General features: G+C 38.6%; 1 long non-coding RNA gene across 1 annotated transcript; it reads right to left on the reverse strand.

The window, feature by feature from the left end:
* Positions 1-3117: 3117 nt before the first annotated feature.
* Positions 3118-10341, reverse strand: LOC128987939 (uncharacterized). Its single transcript, XR_008490294.1, has 3 exons — positions 10254-10341; positions 4112-4284; positions 3118-3214 (listed from the first exon to the last, which is right to left on the reverse strand). It is a non-coding gene; the product is annotated as an uncharacterized LOC128987939 (long non-coding RNA).
* Positions 10342-11496: the final 1155 nt, after the last annotated feature.

An 11496-nucleotide genomic window follows, 5' to 3' on the forward strand; every position in this document is an offset into this window, starting at 1 on the left:
CCCCAGAATGGTACTGTAGCCATCAGGGAACTGTCGGATAAAACTGTCAGCATTGGCCAGCCCAGCAGCCACGTACACCTGTGACAAAGATTAATTAAATTAGTAATACCAAACTAGTGACAGGTAATACAAACAAAGTAACATAGAGCAAACCAGCTACCTTCTGATTACAAGGCGAGTACAGCAGTACTATAATCACTCAACCACCAAGCTGACATAAAAACCGTCGTCGTCGTCGTCGTCGTCGTCGTCGTCGTCGTCGTCGTCGTCGTCGTCGTCGTCGTCATCGTCGTCGTCGTCGTCGTCGTCGTCGTCGTCGTCGTCGTCTACATTTTTTCATTTTTACATTTTACATATTTACATGTTACATTTTAACATTTTTTATGATCAAGTCTTTCCCTTGCAACTGACCTGGTAGCCTCGTCTAGTATGAGGATGGATGGGATTTTCAGTAGAGCGCGGGCGATAGCTATCCTCTGTTTCTGGCCCCCAGACACGGTAACTCCTCTCTCCCCCAGAATGGTACTGTAGCCATCAGGGAACTGTCAGATAAAACTGTCAGCATTGGCCAGCCCAGCAGCCTCGTACACCTGTGACAAAGATTAATTAAATTAGTAATACCAAACTAGTGACGGGTAATACAAACAAAGTAACATAGAATCAAACCAGCTACCTTCTGATTACAGCAGTACTATAATCACTCAACCACCAAGCTGACATAAAAACTTTTACTCATACCAGTACTCATAACGTTTTTAATATGTTACATTTTAACAAGTTACCTTTAAGCATGTTACATTTTAAAAGGTTACAATTTTACATGTTACATTTTTACATGTTACATTTTAATATGTTACATTTTAACACGTTACATTTAAGCATGTTACATTTTAAAATGTTACATTTTAACACGTTACATTTTAACATGTTACATTTTAACTTCTTATATTTCCACATGTTACATTTTTACATGTTACATTTTAACATGTTTTACGATCAAGTCATTCCCTTGCAACTGACCTGGTAGCCTCGTCTAGTATGAGGATGGATGGGATTTTCAGTAGAGCGCGGGCGATAGCTATCCTCTGTTTCTGGCCCCCAGACACGGTAACTCCTCTCTCCCCCAGAATGGTACTGTAGCCATCAGGGAACTGTCGGATAAAACTGTCAGCATTGGCCAGCCCAGCAGCCTCGTACACCTTTGACAAAGATTAATTAAATTAGTAATACCAAACTAGTGACAGGTAATACAAACAAAGTAACATAGAATCAAACCAGCTACCTTCTAATTACAAGGCGAGTACAGCAGTACTATAATCACTCAACCACCAAGCTGACATAAAAACTTTTACTCATACCAGTACTCATAACGTTTTTAATGTGTTACATTTTAACAAGTTACCTTTAAGCATGTTATGTTACATTTTAACATGTTTTACGATCAAGTCATTCCCTTGCAACTGACCTGGTAGCCTCGTCTAGTATGAGGATGGATGGGATTTTCAGTAGAGCGCTAAGAGTGCTTGTAGCGGCGATAGCTATCCTCTGTTTCTGGCCCCCAGACACGGTAACTCCTCTCTCCCCCAGAATGGTACTGTAGCCATCAGGGAACTGTCGGATAAAACTGTCAGCATTGGCCAGCCCAGCAGCCACGTACACCTGTGACAAAGATTAATTAAATTAGTAATACCAAACTAGTGACAGGTAATACAAACAAAGTAACATAGAGCAAACCAGCTACCTTCTGATTACAAGGCGAGTACAGCAGTACTATAATCACTCAACCACCAAGCTGACATAAAAACCGTCCGTCGTCGTCGTCGTCGTCGTCGTCGTCGTCGTCGTCGTCGTCGTCGTCGTCGTCGTCGTCGTCGTCGTCGTCGTCGTCGTCGTCGTCGTCGTCGTCGTCGTCGTCGTCGTCGTCGTCGTCGTCGTCGTCGTCGTCGTCGTCGTCGTCGTCGTCGTCGTCGTCGTCGTCGTCGTCGTCGTCGTCGTCGTCGTCGTCGTCGTCGTCGTCGTCGTCGTCGTCGTCGTCGTCGTCGTCGTCGTCGTCGTCGTCGTCGTCGTCGTCGTCGTCGTCGTCGTCGTCGTCGTCGTCGTCGTCGTCGTCGTCGTCGTCGTCGTCGTCGTCGTCGTCGTCGTCGTCGTCGTCGTCGTCGTCGTCGTCGTCGTCGTCGTCGTCGTCGTCGTCGTCGTCGTCGTCGTCGTCGTCGTCGTCGTCGTCGTCGTCGTCGTCGTCGTCGTCGTCGTCGTCGTCGTCGTCGTCGTCGTCGTCGTCGTCGTCGTCGTCGTCGTCGTCGTCGTCGTCGTCGTCGTCGTCGTCGTCGTCCAGGAATTTAGACTTGATTAATGTTTACCTCCCCACAAGCATACAGGTACATCAAGGAAATCTTTTAGCAGGACCTGCGTACCAGAATGAGGGATCTGCTTCCACTTTCATCTGTGGTTACTGAAATTGAATAATGCCAATTAGGTGGAGTCACGAGGTATTGTTACGGCTACATGATAACAAAGAGGGGGGAGATCAGCTGATCCATTGTCGTCGCTCATCCAGCCATGGGCCTTGCCCTTTGGCGGGAAGGGGTTTAATTGCGACACCAACCTAACCTCACTACTTGTGATTTACTGTTGTCGTTGTTGCAGCATCGGCGTATATCGGTAATTAAATGTGAAGAGTGAGTCATAAAACCATAAAGAGAAGTTGCGTATGAAACACGCCCGTGTGACATCACTAATTACAGAAGTTTAAAGTCGTGGTGTCGTATTAGGAAATAACACGAACTGTTACTTTTTGAAGTGGTTTATTGTTTTTTTTAAATCTTCAAGACCTTAGAGGATTGCGATACTTTTAATAATTTTATTTTACATGTTACATTTTAATATGTTACATTTTAACACGTTCCATTTAAGCATGTTACAATTTAAAATGTTACATTTTAACACGTTACATTTAACTTCTTATATTTCCACATGTTACATTTTTACATGTTACATTTTAACATGTTTTACGATCAAGTCATTCCCTTGCAACTGACCTGGTAGCCTCGTCTAGTATGAGGATGGATGGGATTTTCAGTAGAGCGCGGGCGATAGCTATCCTCTGTTTCTGGCCCCCAGACACGGTAACTCCTCTCTCCCCCAGAATGGTACTGTAGCCATCAGGGAACTGTCGGATAAAACTGTCAGCATTGGCCAGCCCAGCAGCCTCGTACACCTGTGACAAAGATTAATTAAATTAGTAATACCAAACTAGTGACAGGTAATACAAACAAAGTAACATAGAATCAAACCAGCTACCTTCTGATTACAAGGCGAGTACAGCAGTACTATAATCACTCAACCACCAAGCTGACATAAAACTTTTACTCATACCAGTACTCATAACGTTTTTAATATGTTACATTTTAACAAGTTACCTTTAAGCATGTTACATTTTAAAAGGTTACAATTTTACATGTTACATTTTAATATGTTACATTTTAACACGTTACATTTAAGCATGTTACAATTTAAAATGTTACATTTTAACACGTTACATTTAACTTCTTATATTTCCACATGTTACATTTTTACATGTTACATTTTAACATGTTTTACGATCAAGTCATTCCCTTGCAACTGACCTGGTAGCCTCGTCTAGTATGAGGATGGATGGGATTTTCAGTAGAGCGCGGGCGATAGCTATCCTCTGTTTCATTTCATTTTGCTACATGTTTAACATTAGACAACAATGTAGCAATGAGTTTAATAGATCACCACTAGTGATATGGGTAGCTATTATTAACTAATTAATTAGGCCTAAATAAAACTTTTTTTTAATAAAAAACAATTTTGAATTACACTTTTAATTAGCCTGCAAGCTGTAAATAATTAAAATGCAATTGAATTTTTTTTATTCAAATTTTTAGTTTAATTGGTTAATACCGTAATAGTTACCCAGATCAAACAATTGATTTTTCCGTTCCCTTCAAACAATTGTAAAAAACAAGATTGCATCTATATTACATCGAAATTCAAACAAGTTTATGCATTTCAACTCACTCTTTCATTTAGGCTGAGACCAATAATTGGCAAAGCCATGTAGGTGCGGATGTAATTTCATTAAACTTACCAACATTTGCATTTGCATTTGTTTGGTTTAGCCTTGCTCGGTCCCAATATTTTTTTCTGCATGGAAAAATGTTGTAGCAATTAGTTCAACCACCATCCTCCTAGTTACTAGTTACATCTACTGTAGATGTACTGTTGTAGAAATCTTTCACCCATGCTGCTCAGCAATCCAACCTGGTAAAACATATAAATGAGTTAGATGATCTCTACTACATACATTGACATCCAGACAAGTTTTTTTTTTTTTAATTTAACTCTCCCCGCAAGTAAAAAAATGCCGATTTTGGATGTTTAAAAAAATTAATTATAAATAAACGGGAAAAGATCAAAATAAACAAAAACCAGTTTTCTGTTTGTATTTGTTAGAACTATAAGCATACCAAATTTCAAAGTAATCCAAGATGGTCAGGTTGAAAACTGATTTTTATTTGTTGATTTGATATGGAATGGCCCCTTGGCGGCCTCTTTTATCCACAAAGACTACAGATCTGGCTGTGAAACGTATCTAGCAAAGCAAGGGGTGAACCGGTACAGTACGAAGGTGAACTGTACTGATAAATTTTAGTGGCAGTAACCAGGATCCGGACCCACGACATCGCTGCCTTAGGCCCGAAGTCCGGACGCTACCAACTGATCCACCGACTCACCAAAGACTGTTGATACTGAACAATGAAAAATTATTGTAGTTGTCAATTTGAAGTGACCTTAAGTTAAATAACGGAAATGTAGCATAAAAGATGGACAGAATGCAAATCAGTATAGGTACTTAAAAAATATCTTTAAGAAATCGACATGAACCGACAATATCATACTAGTTGGGATCTGTTGTTGTTATTTGATGAATTAAAAATACCAGACATTATCTGTGTCAGTGAACACTGGTTGACACACCCGGAATCTTTAACAAATATAACTTTGGGTGATAAGGTCTTGGTATCAGCCTATTGTAGAACTGTTAAGAAGAATGGTGGAGTAGCCATATTTGTAAATAGTAATTTTAAGTGTACAAAACTGAAATTGGAACAATTCTGTATAGAGCAAATATTCGAAGTGACTGGAATTGAACTTGTTGACGAGTCATTCTTTATTCTTGTGGTTTACCGCTCCCCAGGGGGAAGCATCGATGCTTTCTTAAAACAGCTCGACCTGTGTCTGGATTTTGTCACCAAAGTGCACAAGCGTATTTTCATTGGAGGTGACTTAAATGTACACCTAAACACCGGATCATCTGAAGAATTTGAACTGATTAATCTGCTAAGGTCGTATGGCTTCTACCTGACTAATTTCCAACCCACGAGGGGGATTGCTTGTCTCGATAGTGCTGCGATAAACTTTGACCCTGAGGACTGTGTGACTTCTGTGGAGATGGTGGCAGATCACTGTGCTGTGACGTTGCAAATTACTTCTACTCCTGTAAGTACCTCACCTCAACCTATTTGGCATGACAAATACACATTTGCATACAGAGTAATTAACGATGATTCTCAGCTGCTCTTTTTGAATAGATTAAGAAATATTTCCTGGGATCCGATAATGACCATACATAATGCAGATGAACTTTTTGATAATTTCTTTGATAGATTTTACAGTGAATTTGAAAACTGCTTTCCTTTGAAAACCCGTCGGAAAAACTCAGGTCATCCCAATGTGAACAATAACTCTAAAGTAAAGGCTCGGTCCGGCCCTCCTGCACTTAGGAACTGTTATTCACCTCAACTTCATAAGCTCAGGGAGTTTGTAATTATCTTACATGATAGAGTAAAGCATTCGACTACGCCCGATCAAAGGCAGGTAAACTATAATGAGTATTTACGTGTTAAGAGGTGTTACAGGCGGTGAAGAATGCAAAGAAGGCAGCAAATGAAAAGTTCATAAGGGAGTCGCCCAACCAGTGCAAAAGCAGCCTGGAGTATCGCTAACAAACTTTGTAGGAAACCTGTGGATCTTGCTTGTGTGAGTAGCCCGGATGAAATAGACGACTACTTTGTAAGTGTGGTTGGTAATATTGCGAGTGAGCTAACTCCTGCAGATGGCCATTTTGTATTAGATCCAAAGCCCAATGTGACAATTAAAACCCGCTTGACAAGGTGGAAAAACGTTACTCCGGCAGAAGTATTATCACTTGTTGCTAAATTTCACCCTAAAGCAAGCAAAGATGTATTTGGTATCAGTGTAAACATAGTCAAAAATACGATTAAGGATTTCGTAGGTCCGCTGACTCATGTGATAAATTCTTGTCTTGATCAGGGTTGTTTTCCGGATAGGCTGAAGGTTGCCAGGGTTGTCCCTGTGTATAAAAAAGGGGATCGTGAACAGGCCAACTAGTCCTACTAGACCTGAGCAAAGCGTTTGATGTGGTGTCTCACGAAGTTCTTCTGCCAAACTTGAAGCCTATGGAGTGGAAGGTACTGTGCTTGCTACATTTTCTTCTTACCTTAGGAATCGAAGACAGGTGGTTGCAATTGATGGGGCTCTTTCGGGAGAACGCAGGGTGGAACACGGTGTCCCGCAGGGCTCGCTACTTGGACCTCTCCTGTTCCTGCTAATGGTGAACGACTTTAAGTGTGGTGACGAGGCTCTCATGTATGCGGACTATACCACCCTTGTATTAGGTGGATGCTCGGTGACGGAAATTGAGAGAAAGATGGCCTTGGAGCTGACCTCCGCCGAGAAATGGTTCAAGACCAATAGACTTCAGCTAAATGTCAACAAGACCCAAACACTCATCTGCACCTTGGGCAGAACTCCGCCTGCGAACATCGTACCTCAAGTAAAACTTCTTGGATTTTTTATTGATACACGGCTTAACTGGCAGAGTCATACGGAAGAGATGTCAAAAAACCTCTCAAGGGTAGTATCTCTACTTCGCAAATTGAAGAACAGCCTGACTGAATCCTATCTCTTGACCATCTACTACGGCCTTTTCCACAGCCATTTGAGTTACGGCATACTGCTCTGGGGCCACTCTCCAAGCTGTAAGGCAGTGCTGAGGTTGCAGAAGGCGGCCATCCGAGTCATCACTTCTAGTGACCGGCGTGAGCACAGCAAACCCATCTTTAGGAGATTAGGCGTGCCCACAGTCTACTCGATGTATATCTTATCCTCATTGGTACATGTCAAGAAGAACTTGAACGCGCTTACAACCAGAGGCGATGTCCACTACCACGCCACACGTGGCTCTACTAAGTTAGATATACCGAGAACACGCCTAATAAGCACACAACGCCGTTTCCCTGCCATGGCAATGAAGCTGTTCAACAAGCTGCCGGAGAACTTGAGAAACCTTGAGACCAAGAAGTTTGAAAGAAAAATGAAAGACCAACTTATTCAGTCGGCCTATTTCTCCATCAAGGATTTCCTTGAGGATAATCTAGCGAGTAACTGACTCAAAACCCTACTTCAACCACCAAGTTTGTGAGTTGACATATTTGTACATAATATTATTTTTTTTCTTTTGAAAATGACAAGAACATTTTATTTGCTATTTGATATAATATTAAGAAAACTGACGCAGTTAATCCAGTAAACCTGGTCAAAAACGAAGAGATGGTATTAAGATGGTAGCCTAGTTACATTAGACTATAACTTACTAAAATATTTGCTAACTTATAACCTACCAGAGAGTCGAAGAAATACAATTTAGGCTTCACAAGTGAGTCTTAATTTAGTCTTGCAAATAGCCATTTTAGTTATACGTAAGTTATTTAAGATCCACTACTAACCAATAGCCTACATGCCTGTTAACTTAATTCCCTAAGCATTAAATGATCATGGTAGACTAAATAGGTTATCAGTTAGATGTCCACAGTGAAGCCTAGCCTAGGCCCTCTCTGATACTACCTTGTCTGGACAAAAATTTAGAGAAACTAACTATGTAATGCTTCTATAGGCTATGTCTAACCCACGAATACAGTACTAACTTAACCCTAGCAGTGGCCAATGGTCCCGGCGGGACCATTTCACCGTGCACCCTTAGAATGGCCATGGTCCCGCCGGGACCATTTATGTCCAAACATTTTTAACGTTAAAAACTAATTGATAATTATCTTTAAAGTGGATAATTCATATACCATTCGAAAGATGACATTCTAAACTTTCATTTTATTATATAAACGAACCTTCTAGCGTCAATATGTCAACGTAATTGCAATTTAAATTTGAATGAAAATTTCCGCGCGAATCTACTTCCACTTGTAGGGTTGCGTAACCGCTAAACACATAAAGTTTAGAAAATCATAGCGAGGTTAGTTTTTCCCTATCTGGATGCGAGTTATACCACTAGATAGCAGTAGAGTTGCTGAATATTTTGGCATAGATTATTTTATCAATACATTGATAGCAAAGAACATATGATTTTTAGAAAACACGTAATTTTACAAAAATTAACAAATGGCCAATGGTCCCGCCAGGACCATTTCTAAAGTCGAAATATATATATAATGGAATATTTATAACTATTCAAATATAATATCCTTTTGTAGTGTAGGAAACGTAGAATAATTTAGTGTTGAGAAATGGCAGCCCTGATCACTGTATAATTTCTGTGTTCTGTCAGCAACAAAAGAAAATTGCCATCTGACCAAGTTACAGTACTCTGCTTGTTTTGTGCGGATCAGCTGACTTACGTTTTGAAAGTAAATATTGTTCAGCGAATATCTTGGGAATCATTCTAATTTCGGATTTTGTAGTTATGTAGTGTTTTTTGTTAGTAATGTTTTTGTGTTTTAGGACTAACAGTAATCTTTATGCATGAGTATAAGCCTACTGGAAAGTCTAATATCTGAATTTCTTTTTACATAAACGGCAAATCTTTAGTTTTTTTGTATCATAAACGGGCAATCAAAAATTTTTTACTGCCTACAATGTGACATATTTGCATTCGTTAGTTTATAACTTACAAGAATATGTGTACTATATTACTATCACTAATTACCTTACATGAGCTATCTCCGAGTTACTAATTATTCGTCTTACGTGACAAACCTTGCGATTTTTCGTATTTTCTTACATAACACATGTAAATAAAAATATTTTCCCCATGTGTTATACATTTCTATAAAGAGAATTGAATGTACTACGGTATAACATTTTTATAATATGTTTGGCCTACAAAAATCTGTACAAAAATTTTTTACAAAAATGTCTTTGAATTTTTTTCTATGTAAACTGTAAATTTTTAGTTTTTTGTATCATAAACGGGTAATCAAAATTTTTTTACTGCCTACAATGTGACATATTTGTATTCCTTAGTTTATAACCTACAAGAATATGTGTACTATATTATTATCACTAATTACCTTACATGAGTTATCTCCGAGTTACTAATTATTCGTCTTATGCGACAAAATTTGAATTTTCTTCATTTTCTTACATAACATTTTGTAAAAAAAAATATTTCTCCCATGTGTTATACATTTCTATGTAGGGAATTGAATTTACTACAAAATGTATATAATGGTTTTGGTCTGAAAATTATACTGTAGTAATAACAAGACTTTACTTTTGAAATTTCAATCAAATTTTTTGAATTTTTTTTATTTTTCAAAAAAGTTACCAACTCAGATTTAATTTTTATTTATATATTCAGATTTTCCTGCTTTTTCTGAATAAAATGAATACAAACATTGATAGGTTGAGTCCATATTTGTAATTTTGACAGATTTTTAAAAAAAGGTCTGCAAAATCGCCAAAATGGGTTGGCCATTCCCCACTTCTAACATTGGCCACTGCTAGGGTTAACTTAGAACAGGAACAGGCCAATGGTAGGCTTTAAACGAACAGACACGATATGGATCATAAACTTAATGTCTATGATAATGCTGTTAAGTTAAGACAATAGGCCAGTAGCACGAATACTTTCGTGAGGGTCATTTTGTTGTTCAATTATTACTTTAAAAAATACATTTAAATTTATCTGTGTTCAACTTTATGAAGGGATTAATTGACGCAATCTTTATGTCTGTTACTTTCAGATCTATGTTGGCTAAATTTATAAAGACAATGCCTAGATCAAACTACAAAATAGGCTTACTTAATAAGTTAATAAATACGTGCTGGGCAATTTGACAATAAGATTAGAACGGAAATCTGAGCTGGTTCTTTAATCTGTAGTTTTTAGTTTTTGTTACCAAAATCAAACTTACGTATTGTTTCTGATAAAACTCGATTCTTCAAATGATTTACAGAAATAATAATTAACTTAGCATATTTTGTGTCTACTGTACAAGTGGAACAACAGACTACTTGATTACACATTACACAACAGTACTTAACTTACTTGTCAGGTCTGCACTCTGCATTCTGCAAGTGCAAAGTGTATTAAAACTGATTGAAAGTGCGTGTCGGATGTCGGCGTCGGCTGCTTCCAATCCAAACAAAATGTAAACAACACAGTCACGTGACACAGCACCACTTGCGACGTTGCCAGTTCGATGGCCGCGGCCTGTAGTTAAAGGCGGCCGTGGATGACATCAGGTTTATGAACCTAAATTTATTAAAATATTGAAAATAAAACATATACAGAATTCAAAACCGAATCAATATGAATGAAAAATCTATATCTATGCCTACAGTAGGCCTAATGTTTATCCATAGAGGTCAGCCGTGATGAGTGTCAAATAATGAAGTTTTATAGTGTATTAAAAACTTTTATTCTAGGAATAAAATGTTACATCTGAATTATTTGTAAATACAAAAATACAACAACCTCCAGATGATCTTAATAATTATCAAATCAATATTACAGAATAACAAACATATGACATCTTCTCTTCCTCTTTTTAAAGACATGTTCTTCTTGGTGGATTTATTTGTCTACCAAATGAGGAAAAACAATTAGGCTCAGTTCCAGGGTCATCAGATGTTTTGGGTTGTAGTTGTCTTAGCATTACCCCGTTGCGACGTAACATGCCTTCATTTGTCTTAACTCTGTATGATCTTGGAGCTACCTTATTAACTATCTTCCCATCTTCTCTCCTATCAGGAATATACACGTTGCATCCAATAGTGAATTGCTTTTCATCTCTCACTCCATGCCGTTTATTGAAGTAATCTGCTTGAGTTGTTCTATATAGTTTGTCCAATTCTCTAAATCTCTTGTGATCTACCATTTTAGGCTTAAGATCTTTTGTCAACGACGGTAATCGGGTTCTTAATATTCTTCCCATCAACAATTCCGAAGGGCTGTACCCTGATGGACCTGGTGTTGACCTGTACTCCAATAGTGCAAGAGTGGGGTCTTTGTTCTTTGTAAGCATCTTTTTAAGCGTTTGGACTGCTCTTTCAGCTTCACCGTTTGCCTGATGGTGTAAGGGACTACAACAAATAGTTTTAAACCCAAAATCGGCTGCAAATGCTCTCCATTCTGAGCTTGTTCAACTTTTCTCT

The sequence above is a fragment of the Macrosteles quadrilineatus genome, unplaced genomic scaffold, assembly GCF_028750875.1.
Source record: "Macrosteles quadrilineatus isolate MER2022 unplaced genomic scaffold, UCM_ALF_1.0 Scaffold_2__2_contigs__length_208266976, whole genome shotgun sequence".
In the NCBI taxonomy this organism is placed as follows: domain Eukaryota; kingdom Metazoa; phylum Arthropoda; class Insecta; order Hemiptera; family Cicadellidae; genus Macrosteles; species Macrosteles quadrilineatus.